The sequence below is a fragment of the Mesoplodon densirostris genome, chromosome 8, assembly GCF_025265405.1.
Source record: "Mesoplodon densirostris isolate mMesDen1 chromosome 8, mMesDen1 primary haplotype, whole genome shotgun sequence".
Taxonomy (NCBI): domain Eukaryota; kingdom Metazoa; phylum Chordata; class Mammalia; order Artiodactyla; family Ziphiidae; genus Mesoplodon; species Mesoplodon densirostris.
Window position 1 is genome coordinate 79,217,519 of NC_082668.1, and position 12,771 is coordinate 79,230,289.

The window sequence follows — 12,771 nt, forward strand, 5'->3', positions numbered from 1 at the left end:
AGAATAGTGGGAAAAGAAATTAAGATAATTCTTAGGCAGTTTGGTAGTATAACATGCACTGTATAATACAAAGCTGGTTAAGTATATTGGGTGATTCTGAAGGAAATAGTTACCATTCCTTATAATTGAATAGGTAGGTGACAGAAATGCAGAACAGTATTGATATATGAAAAAGATTCAAAAGGGATCAAAACAATATTTAGAACTATAAACTATAGTTCTGAATAGTTCTGTTTAGTTTATAGTTTATAGTTCTGAATAGTTCTGTTTTCAAAATAGAAAATCCAGAAATAAATCCAGTAGAAATCTGAAAAGTCAATGTATAACAAAAGTAGTCTTTCTAATCACAAAGAATAGATTATTTAAGAAATGCTATTGGCAAAACTGGCTATCCACTGAGAAGAAAATAAAATTAGATCCTATTATCTTATTCCATATACAAACATTAATTTGAGTTTAATTAAACATAGTCTAGAAAAATCTAGGATATTACATGATACAATCTAGGGATAGGTAATACTTTTTAAGCTAAGCTACAAACCCAAAAGTTATAAAAGAAATCACAGACACATTTTACCATATGAATATATCTATAGCAAAAGATAATAAATGGCAAGTCAACAGATGATAGAGTTGAAAAAACACTGTGAAGGAAGGACAGAGTAGTAATATCTATGACATCAAAAAGAAAGGATAGGACTTCCCTGGTGGCACAGTGGTTAAGAATCCGCCTGTCAATGCAGGGTTTGAGTCCTGGTCTGGGAAGATCCCACATGCCACAGAGCAACTAAGCCCATGTGCCACAACTACTGAGCCTGTGCTCTAGAGCCTGCGAGCCATAACTACTGAGCCCGTGTGCCACAACTACTGAAGCCCTCACGCCTAGAGCCTGTGCTCCACAACAAGAGAAGCCACAACAGTGAGAAGCCTGTGCACCGCAACGAAGAGTAGCCCCCGCTCACTGCAACTAAAGAAAGCCCGGGCACAGCAACGAAGACCTAACACAGCCAAAAATAAATAAATAAATAAATTTATTTTTTAAAAAGAAACGAAAGGATAAACAATCAATATAAATAGGGATTTAGAGAAAAAGGTACTTTTTGATTGAAAAATTAAGATGAATATGCACATTGAAATTTGATGCTGTTTTATAAAATAAATGGTAAAAAAATCTCTATATGAGTACTTCTCTGTGTGTGTGTGTTAAATAACTATTCCTTCAACATTGTATGACTGCAGAAAAAAATGCAGGATACTCACTAATTTTTCAAGAATGTTTATGGAGTAGTAAATACGGGTAAGAGAGCCAAATTAAAAAGGAAATTATAAGGGAAGAAAAGAGAAAAAAAAGAAAAGAAAAAGGGGGAAAAAAGCAAAAGAACCATCCTATACTAAAATAGCTAGTATGTACGATGTAATCACATACATACATTGTTATAAAATTGTACACAAATGTAGACATGAAAAAAAATTAAGATTAAAAAGGACGTTGCAACCAAACTTGCCAGAGGGCATATCCAAGGAATTCATATCAGTATTTAGATGCTCTTCTGCTTGTATTCTCACAAAATATAGTCCAAAGTGGCCATGGAGGCCGAGCATAGTCCTTGATTATTATCAATCTGAAGTTGTTACGTATGTGTTCGGCTTGACAGCATTAAAGGAACAGGGGTCACTTCAATCTGGTTTTATGGTTTATTCCAGAGGTCAACAAACTTTCTATGAAAAAACCAAATAGTAAATATTTTAGGCTTTCTGGGCCGTATCATCTATATCACAGCTACTCATCTCTGCTGCTGTAGGCAAAAGCAGTAATAGATTTCGATGGTTAATTTTGTGGTTAAATTGGGGAGGCCAGAGTATCGAGTTATTTAATCATATGCTAATTTAGGCATTGTAGTGAAGATATTTTGTATAGTAAGTAGATAGATAGGTAGACAGGTAGATAGATAGTTAGGTACCACATACTATTGGTTCTGTTTCTGTGGAGAACCCTGACATACACAGATAAGACTATATAAATTAATGGACCTGGCTGTGTTCCAATAAAACTATTTACAGTAACAGGTAGTGGATCACATTTGGCCTTGTACCATAGTTTTCCAATCTTTAGTACTATCGATAATAAAAGATAGTTGCTTTTATTAAAAACTCCATGTTTCAGGCAGTGTGAAAGGTGTTTCACACATGGATTCCAAGTGCTCCATAAGGTGAGAACTGTTCCTGACCAGGCCAGATGTTCTGGAGCAGCAATGTGAGCTGGAATGATTCTCCTAGAACCAGTGAGATCTAGACCATAGCTTAAGTGTAAGAAAGAGTTTCTCAGAGAAGGCTTCAAGATGGTATTCTTTTTATTTGTTTTTATATTGTTTTACCTATTGGCTTTAGGGATTGAAAGTTACTGCAACTTTCAACAGAAGTGAACCAACAGCATGTCTTGGATGCTCACTTATTAAATGGGGCACCTTTCAATTGAACTTGATAAGGGGAAGATTAAAATTCACTAAATCAGGGGTTTATTATTTTTGGAATAAAAAGAATTTTTTACATCAAAGATTTAAAGCAAAGGACCTTTTAAGTAACATATTCCTTTGAAGACAGTCTTCAATCTATAGCTATTTTTCAATAATAAGTACCATATACTTAAAGTTATCTATAACTTTAAATAGTAGAGCCTCAATTTGGTTTATGCCACAAGGTTCCCTTCTCCAGAGATTAATAAAACTCCCATTTAAGAAGAATTGGCATCCTTTGTTTTCAACTTAGGGACCCCCCAATAAGCACTCCTATTTCATCCCAGGTATTACCTTCTGTTCCTCAAAAGTTTAAGAAATAACCTACATTTAAAATAATTTGATTTATGAAAAGCAAATATAATCACATTTTTCAAGATCACATCATTTATGCAAAGTGGAGAATAACTATAAAATCACCCTTACCATAGAGAAGCTTCTTGGAAGGTTAGGTTGTGAATGTTAAAATGTGGGGAAAACAGGAACTTTGAAATTCAATATCTGAAAGAGAATTCTAACCTATCAGGTAGTTGAAGAGGTACTTAAGCATAAGAGTAAAAGGTTGTTATGATCATGGCCAAATGACAAATTTATAAAATAAAAGGGGATAAATTAATAACAGTAAAGAAGACCTTAATTTAGAGAAGCCAAGTTCGAAAATGGAAACTAATGGGTTGGTGTGGCAAGTGGTGAACAAAGATATTTAGATACAAAAAGGTATGTCAGAGTTGGTCATAAGCATAAAAAGTTCAGCAAATGAAGGTCAAGTTGGGGAACTCTGTGCAAAAAAAGGCAACTGCGGGGTCTAAATTGGTCAGAACAGTTCTAATTTCAAATAATTTGCCATCAAATCATTGGTCCTGATTTTAAGTTCAGAAAATATAGTCACTATCATACCTATTTGTATCTGCAATCTGTTATCAAACTGTCTTTTACGTAGAAAATCTTAATATTTGCTGATAATGATAATTATCTGGAACTCAAATCAGAGAAAGTACATTTAAAAACAATATCAACTAATAATTCTTAAAAAAATACTTATTAGTGGTCTTTATTTACTAGCATCAACAAGAAACTGATTTGGAAGTTCTGTTTAGCATAGGAAATTGGTGCCACACTCACCTCTGCTGATATCAGCGTTGGGTGGGGATGAAGCAACAATCTGCCAAAATCTGAACCATCCTTGCCGGGTTTGGGGTTTCTGTAGAGAAGTTACCTCTACCAAGTCTGACTGCCATAGCTCAGGAAAACAGTGCAGTCATTCCTCCTAGCGTACAATGTACTTCAGCAGAAGATATTTAAGGGACCTATGTAATAAGCCCCAGGAAGATAATATTAGTAGTCGTTTAGACAAGGAATGTAATAGCTAACAATTATGGAATGCTTATTATGTTCCAGGAACTGATGCATTATCTCATTTAATCCTTTCAACAACCTTGTGGGTTATGGGTATTCTTATTAACTCCATTTTACAGGAAACCTGGGCTTGGCAAGGTTAAAGAACTGCTCAAGACAACAAAGGTAGTAAGAGGCTGGGCTGGGATTTGAACCCATGCAGTCTGGTGCTTCAGGGCGTGTATACCCATAACCACAATGCTACAGGTACACTCAAACAGGCTGGGGGAAAAAAATCAGTTTTCTATACAGGGTAAATTAATTTTCTCAAACTTAATCTCTGTTCACTTTATCCCACACCAGATAGTTAATCTTCAACTCACATTTTTTAAAGTTATACTGGCATTTATGTGCCAACTTTAAATAATAATGATCTTTAATATTTTACAATTTACAATAGTGAAGCATGGACAGTCCGTTAGTCCCCAAGACAGAGTGAAATAGAGATGATACTGATAGTGCACACCCTCCAAGTGAAATGACAAAGAAATACACATAAACTTCATACTTCATTTATTGAAATTATTTGGATCCAATGAATTGCTTAAACAACCCAATAAAACAGGTCAGTTTACAAATCAAGTGTCATCAGTATGCCTCCAAGTTTCAATAACTTATCTTCACCGGTGAAAAACATATGTCTGATACATTATTCAAAACCCACATATCACCTAAATCCACAGAAACTGTGGCTTTTTCCTCTAACCTACTCCCTTTTATTCACTAGTATTCATTTACATCTTCGTTCACCACCTTTATAGCTCTTTGAAGGTTTCGTTTCATTCTCATCAGACCATTTACCTCACAATTTTCCTCCCTGTTTCTAAATGGATCCATTTTTACTGAAAAATCTGTAGCTACACTACCAAAGATTAGTATCACGATTTAAAAGACATGACTGCAAAAGTACACCACCACCAACACCGAATTACCGCAAGGAACGAAAGGTCCCAGACAAATGAGCTCCAGCTTTTAAAGGGGAGAGCTCGCTGCTACCACCTAGGGCGGGCAGGGAATAGGAGGAGGCGAGGTCGAAAAGGCAGTGTTTGATTCAAGTCAATAAACGTTCACTGCGCCACTCACCAAGCGCAAAAAAAAAAAAAAAAAAAAAAAAAAGATGGGCGGTATTACGAGCAGTGGGCCTTGCAGGTTTGCCGGAGAGGGCAAGAGACTGTGGCGCGGACTTGGACGCTGGGGAGCGGCAGGGCTGGATCTGAGCCCTTCACCAGGCACGCGACGGCGGCCAACCACGGCCGGGCCCCCAGCGCCCCGCTCCCGAGGCCCGCACACTCGCCGGCCCAGCCACCAGCCCGACGGCCGACCAGCCGCAGCCGCTTACCGGTGGCGCCTCGCTGCCTCCCCGGAGGCAGCCCTTCAACGGTTTCCGCAGTCAGAGCACCACCCCGCGGTGGGGTACGTTGAGCCCGCCCGCAGCTCTCGGATCCGCTCAGCTCCACCACTCTCGCGAGAGGTCGGAGGAGTCCGCGAAGTGGAGGAAGGAGAAGGGAGGGGCATTTAACGGTGGTGGCTGGTTGTGCGCCGGATCCGGGAGTCGGGCGGACGCCATTGTGCTTCGCGGCCGACTCTTCTGCCTCTGTTAGAGGCCTCGAACTCCGAGGAGGAAGGCGGCGGTGTGATCGCTGGAAGCGGGAAGCGCCCTGTTCAGTGCCAGCTCTGGAGCAGAGGTAATAAGCTGCGGGGCTCGGGCTTCTCCCTCTCGGGGAGGGTGTTCTAAAGGCCGCGGGTGGGGGAGGGGAGGAAACGAAGTGCTGGCCTGGGGACGCCGAGGCCGCCTCCTTCCTCTCAGAATCGGGGCGGAGGAGCTTGATCCGGGACCGCGGGTACTAAGGGGAACCGGGCACAGGCCTCCTCTGCCGGTGGCCTTTCGTCCCGTGTTGGAGTTTGTGACGGGTGGAGGGGGCAGGCTGTGCGTCTTCCGTGTGGACGTGCGGCGGGCGAGGGCAAGGGGCCTGAGCCCTGTTTTGGCCTTTGGCTGCCTCCTCCTCGACGGGGGTGAGGAGGGTCCTCCGGGGCGGGCCGGGAGTGTCACGAGTGAGGTATTTAATGAGCGAGGTGTTGAAGGCAGGGAGGCTTAGGGCTCTGCCAACCCAGCTTCGAATTGAAGGGACTTTGCCAGCCCCTTAGATGGGATAAAGATTTGCTCATTGATCGTCCCGGATCTTGAGTATCGTGATACTTTGGAATTCCTTTTGTATTGTGGTAAATTGTATGTTATTCAAATTGAACTAGGTGGTGGTATGTATAAAAACGGACCTGTTGGCGTAAGAAGTGAAATATGGAAGGCACTAGTAGTTGAATACAGTACTCCCTCATTTTGTTGAAACTGCGTAGAGAAGATGAATGTGTACACACAGCAAAAATACTATAATTCTTTTTTTCCTACGAACAGATGTAAATATATGGGGAACACCTCCGTCTTGGTAATACATTGATCACGACCGTTGTCGTTTGGCGCTATTAAGAGCAAAGGTGCCAAGTGAAATTGAATTGAGTGATTTTTTTTCGATTTTGTAGGATGTTTTTAGGTTTTGTTTTTTCATTAATAAAATAATTTTAAAATTTCCCCTTTTCTTTCTCTCATCTGTTCTTTTCTGTCTAGGACTAAGAGATAAGGTTAAAGATGAATTTTTGATTTAAAATCAAACGGTATACTGTTGTTGAAAAGGCAGACACACACTGTAACTAGATTTTTTCTTTTCCGTGAGATAAAATTGTGTTTCAGAAATGGGGTCAGTATTTGATTTACAGCTCTACAGCATTTTGTGAAACAGCAGTGGCGTAGGAGGCATTAGAGACCTCTCTGGGTTTGAGTCTTGATTTCGCCATAATTATTTAACCTCTTCCTAGAGTTGAAAGGATTAAATTAGATGAAGTAGTGTGTAGCAGTCAGCACGCTGGGGGACATAATACCTGCAGAATGAACTTTTGATGAATGTAAGCAGTTGGAATTATACTAAGTCCAGTTGTTTATATTCATGCATTCTTCAAATTTTACTCTCCCTGTAATATGTCCCTCACAGAGTACTGACTGCTTCTCACACGCACAATAATATACACTTACATAAGTTCTATACTACAAATGTTTTTAGATAAGAACATTTTACCGCTCTTCTTTTGCCCTAAATTATACCACAGGTGTAAGCATGGTCGTCGGTAAGCATAGTCCTGAGTTTTTTTCCGAAGTTGCGTGCTGGGTCAAATGTCATGAATAAGAATGGTTAAAAATTCCTGCTTATTTAAGTACAGGCAATTTCTGTTTCTGTCACATTGGTAAGAGAGCTTAATTTCCCAGGTAAAGCACAAAGATGCCCCTATATAGACATGCACATATGTTCTATGTGAAGGTGTCAGATAATCAGCTTGAACATAAATAGACATCCATGGCCCCAATTTTTAACCAGCTACATATCCATTTCACACAGCTGTTCATCTGGTATATGTTCAAGAGTTGCCCGCTTAATTTTAGGAAAGTAATTGTAACGGTGTAAAACTATCAAATAATGTAAAAAATTTTGAAAGTTTGTTATTTGTTGTATTTTAGCTACTAGATTAGGGCTTCACATTACAAGAAGGAAGTTGACACAGCTTCTACCTTCCACAACTCACAGTTTAATCATCAGACTAATGTATAAACAACTGCTATTATCTTAGTGTAAGCATTGATATATGGTAGTATTGTGGGAGCACAGAGAAGAGGTGTTTGATCTTGGGGGAAATTTTTACAGGAAGTATTGCTTGAACTGAGATGTGAAGGATGATTAGGAGTTTGATAAGGAAACTGAAAGTCATGGTATCATGGTTTGTTTTAGGAATATACAGTTTGTTCCCCATAGCTGAAACAATTAAATGGAGGGTTAGAGCATGACATGAAAGACCTTCAGTACTGTTTTATAAAGTTAGTGCTCTGTGCTGTTGGGAATAAAGAGCTGTTGTGTCCCTAAGCCAAATAAAAAATGATTTTAAATTACCTATGCTGATACATTTTCTGTTACTACAGATAATTAAGTGCTAGTAATAAAGAACAGTGGGGAATGCATAAGTGAAATGCACAAGGTTGTATCAAACCTCATTTTTTTTTTTTTTTTTTTCTTTTTGCGGTATGTGGGCCTCTCACTGTTGTGGCCTCTCCCGTTGCGGAGCACAGGCTCCGGATGCGCAGGCTCAGCGGCCATGGCTCACGGGCCCAGCCGCTCCGCGGCATATGGGATCCTCCCAGACCGGGGCACGAACCCGTATCCCCTGCATCGGCAGGCGGACTCTTAACCACTTGCGCCACCAGGGAGGCCCTCAAACCTCATTTTTAACCAACAAATTAAACTTAACTAATGAACCTTTTAGCTGTTAAATAACAATCAACAACTGATCACATTAGTGTAATTACAATTTAAAACTGAGTAAAGATTTTGAGTTCTCACTTAGATCTACTTGAATTCACTAAAGCAGAATTATAGTGAAATAATTTATCTTCTCACAATTATTATTTTGCAAAAATTCGATTTTTAATACACTTGCTAATCATAAGATGAACACAGAAGTGGGGAGCAGGATAAAATTATAATTTGAGAGTTGGCTGGGTTTTACTTTTCATGATCTTAATTTTTAACTTTTCTTCTCTGGTCCAAACTCATGTGGTCAAAACTGGTTTTTCTTGTTCTCAAATGTATTTCTCTGGCTCTACTGGTTAGACTAGATAAGTTGAACACCTGGTTTTGAAATTACCTACTGTCATATACCCACTTTTGTCAATAACTTCAAGAAGGCAGATTTTGAACCTTAAAAGTTAGTATTCATCTCTTCATTATGATCATTGCACTTCAGTGTAACGTGTTTCCCACTTTCAGAATAACTCTAAAATGGTTTCCAGTTATGGAATGAAGATTGAAACTTGACACAGATTAAATACACTTCAAAGGAGGACAGATTATATCAAAGTATTCTAACGTAGACTTAACATCATAGTCCTATTTTCTCATGGAGATGTTGTACTTTTTTCTAGCTATTGATAGTATTTTTCAAGACCTGGCTGAATCTTTATGTCTTAAATATTTGTCAGCTAAAAATCAAGGCATTTTTTTAAAGACCCCAAAAGTTCTGTGCTTTAGAAGTGCTTTCCTTATGTGACTACCTTTAGTTTTCATGTCTCCATGTTCACTAGGATCAATAAAACACTAGGATTTCCCATTAAGAAAAAAAATTTTTTTTCCCAGAAGCAGATTTTTTAAACAAAAGGATATACCAAATAGAGGTAAATAAAGGAATTGTAACTGTGTTTATATTTCTGGAAGATTATTGGCTATTGAAATACATTGGTATTTTCTATGATAACTCTGGCCTTAATGCCATGAATTTATTGTATATTAATGTTGTGCTTTTGGTAATTCAGTAACTGTAACTCCCCTGGATATTAAAGACAAAATCTAAGTTAGACCCTGAAATCGAATCAGATTTTTCGTAAGACCGGATGCATAATGATAATTGTAGGAAAGTAAAAGGAATAAGTTACAAAGCTTTACTCTATTGCTACATAACACACCACCTCAAAACCCTGTGGATTAAAACTACTGTTTACAGTGTTTTTACAGTTCTCTGTGCCTGTTGGGTAGTTCTTCTGGTTTCCCCTGGGTTCACTCGTGTATCAGTTATTCAGCTGAAGGATTTCTCAGGCTGGCAGGTCCAAGATGGCGTCACTCACATTTCTGGCACTTGGTGTTGGTTAAACATGTAGGCTTTGCTTAGTGTGGTCTTTTATGACATGGGGGTCCCAAGACAGCATTCCAGGAGAGTGAAAGTGGAAGCTATAAGACTTCTTACAGCCTTGGAAATCATATAATGTCATAGTGTATTCTTAGTCAAAGTAAGTCTCACAAGGTAACCCACACTCAGGGGGTGGGGAAATAGATTCCACCTCCTCCTGGGCAGACCAGTAAGAGGACAATGCAAAAGGGTGTGGGTATTCAGCTGGGAGGGGTTTGTAGCCATACTTTGTAATTACCACAGGTTGCTTAGACTATTTTAAGAACAGACATTCTTAAGGATGTCATCACTGGGATTTGCTTTAAAATAGAGAAGGGTGAAATAGTCAAATGTTGATAATTGTTGAAGAATGTTGTTTGGCTTCTGGAGGCTCATTATTGTCTCCACTTTTGTGTAAGTTTGAAATTTTTTCGTAGTAAAAAAAAATTTTTTTTAAAGCGTACTCAGGTAATCTAAACTCCACTTTGCAAAGTGATTTTGACCTTATTTTCCATTTATTATTTACCAGAATAGAATAGTACTCTGTTGCTTAGTATTTACTACTTCCTTTGTGGTGTACAGATACTAAGGGGTATAAACCAGCAGGACTACAATTTAGAAAGGGAATTGTTTTTAGGAGTTCTTTATAGATTTTATCGTAATGTAAGATAAAAAAAAAATCTTTTCATCTGCCAGTAACTGTTTCCCTTAATTATCAAAGTTAGGTCAAATACATTAAACAAGTTTTGGAATACTAAGTTAAGAAAACAAAACCGACCCGGATATACAGTGAAATGTGAATAATGGCTAATTTTCCCCAATTTCGTATGCATATACTTATAAAGGTATATACATTTTCTTTACTCAGCAGCAAGTATTCTCTTGTACATAAGTCTGAATGACTTTAAAAAGTCTTTTCACTATGTATTAAAGACAAATTTCAAATAATGAAAAAGCCAAAATAATGCCTACTAAGCTGTTTGTATGAAAATCTTTTAACATCTGATGGTATTGCTTAATAATAGCTGGTATTTGAGGATTATATACTGTGTGCCAGCAAAGCTCATGATATACCTGTGAAGTTGGTACTATTATTATTCCCATTTTGTAGGTGAAGAAATTGAGCATTAGATTAAGGCTAGAGTCACACCAAGTAAGGGACAGACTTAAAAGCTTGCATTCTCAAATATTGTTTTTACAAAAGTTAGAAGTTGGCTCATATGCTAAAAATTGGGCAGTGCTTAATTTATCTTGCCTATCTTGTTTCCTGTTTTGGAATAAGAGCCTTTGTTAATGAATACATTTAAAATAAAGGGAAAGTCTTAGGTGTAGGTTGTACTGTTTGTTAATATGAATGGGGCTGGGGCCTTTTTGTTTGGTCATTTGGTTTATGACTACTATGTGACTGTTGACAGATCCTGAACAAGACTGTTTTTGTAGGAAGGGGACACAGTGATTTGTAGAGGATCACATGAGAGGATCTGAGAGGATACATGTTATTTGAGAGATCCCTTTATAAGCAGAATCATCGAAAAACCTTTGAGCGTTGCTCTGCTATTTCTCTTACCTTAGTATTAACAGCTTTCCAAATTTGGTAGAAAACAAAAATTCAAGTCCTATTTGGTAGACAACTTGTGGCGGTGCTCAGAAAAAACTACTCTTAAGTAATGTGTAGAACTCCTTTGTTCCAAGTGTTTTTCTATACTGCCTGAAGTTTTTCAGTTTACTTTTTCATAGTGCCCGAAGTTCTACTAATTAGACATTCATTGGGGGGGGCGGGGCTACCAAGAGTGATGAGATAGAAGGTACAGTTCAAGCAGAAGGCAAGGAGGTAGCATATGTGTATGGGAAAAAGTAAAATCAGTGTAAGTGATTGAAAATCAGTTAGTCCAGATTGCTCTCCTGGGTTTTCAGAACTATTTCTAGCATGCTTCTAGACCTCTTGTGGGTACTTCGGGCTACCTGTTTTTTAAAGCCAACTCATCTTGGTGTGCTTCTTTGTCCTCCACTCCCAACTCCCTGCAAATAAATAAAGAGAAAAATGTTTTTCATCAGTATGCTGAATAATCCAATCCCCACCCCCCACCCCCAGTACATTCCTTTCTACTTGGGATGTTCTGAATCTACCTTCTATCCACGTTTTGGCTCTCACTAATTTGTTTGGAGCCACTGTGTCTCTTCCTAATAACTTGTCCTTAGTTTGGGGCGTGGGGGTGGTGGTTTGTTTTTAGCTGTCTCAAAATTTTTAGTAGATACTAAAGCCTTTAGTAGAGCCTACTAAAAAGCCTATAGCAGTGGTTTCTTTCCCATGGTTCCACAAAGGTAATAAAATTATTGACTTTCAGAATTGTAAGAAATTCAGGGAGCTGTATAAATCTATTATTAAGGCTAGGCAAAACTGAAGTTTTGTTGGACCACTGATTGTTTCATCTTTGAAAGCTCTAATTGCCTGTCAGGAACTTAATTTCTGGGGTCCCTAGGGAGAAAAGTAATACACAACCTGCTCATAAAAAGCTTCAGAATTGTTGCCTTATTAAACTTCCGAACAAAGGACACAAGATTGCCTTTACAGTCCGGATATAATCTACCTTATGTATTTATTTCCTTGAGAGTCCTTGTTCTCTCTCCTTTTCCAAGCCTTCGCTTTCATCCCTAACACATTATTTTCTATTTTCCAGTTCTTCAACATGCTTTAGCATCTTTATGTTTCCTCCTCTTTTTTTATTTTCAGTCTTCAAAGGTCAACTCAGATGTCACCTCATCTGAAGTCTTTCTCATCTTGTTGGAACTTCTGGTTCCCCATTCAGTGCTCCCATAGCATTTTCAGAATTTTCTTAAGTGTAATGATTTTTAGCAGTCTGGTATGAATGTGTAATCTGGCAATTAGTGTAATTGCTAATTATTTTAGTTGGTTTTTTGGGGGGCTTGACTGTGATCGAATCAGTTCAGCCAATTTCTCTTCAATTTTTTTCTGTGCTCTAGTACTTTCCTTCTGTAACTCTAATTAAACGTACAGTAGTTTTTTTTACTCTTTCCTCAGTGTCTCTTAAACCCTCTCTTGTATTTACCATTATCTGTTTTTCCAAACTTCATTCTGGATAGTTTTCCT

General features: G+C 38.3%; 2 protein-coding genes across 17 annotated transcripts in view; one reads left to right on the forward strand and one right to left on the reverse strand.

Moving 5' to 3' along the window:
* The window catches only part of BAZ2B (bromodomain adjacent to zinc finger domain 2B), a 375,982-nt gene extending 370,635 nt beyond the window's left edge, over positions 1-5,347 (reverse strand). For 14 of the 15 annotated variants that reach the window (XM_060105770.1, XM_060105769.1, XM_060105771.1 and 11 more), the window contains exon 1: positions 3,636-3,732. The gene's annotated coding sequence lies outside the window, so the exon portion shown is untranslated. Of the gene's footprint in view, positions 1-3,635; positions 3,733-5,247 lie in introns of those variants that run through there. The other variant, XM_060105754.1, reaches the window with a different exon arrangement.
* The window catches only part of MARCHF7 (membrane associated ring-CH-type finger 7), a 44,706-nt gene continuing 37,027 nt past the window's right edge, over positions 5,093-12,771 (forward strand). The window contains exon 1 of one of the 2 annotated variants that reach the window (XM_060105775.1): positions 5,093-5,593. The gene's annotated coding sequence lies outside the window, so the exon portion shown is untranslated. The remainder of the gene's footprint in view (positions 5,594-12,771) is intronic. The other variant, XM_060105776.1, reaches the window with a different exon arrangement.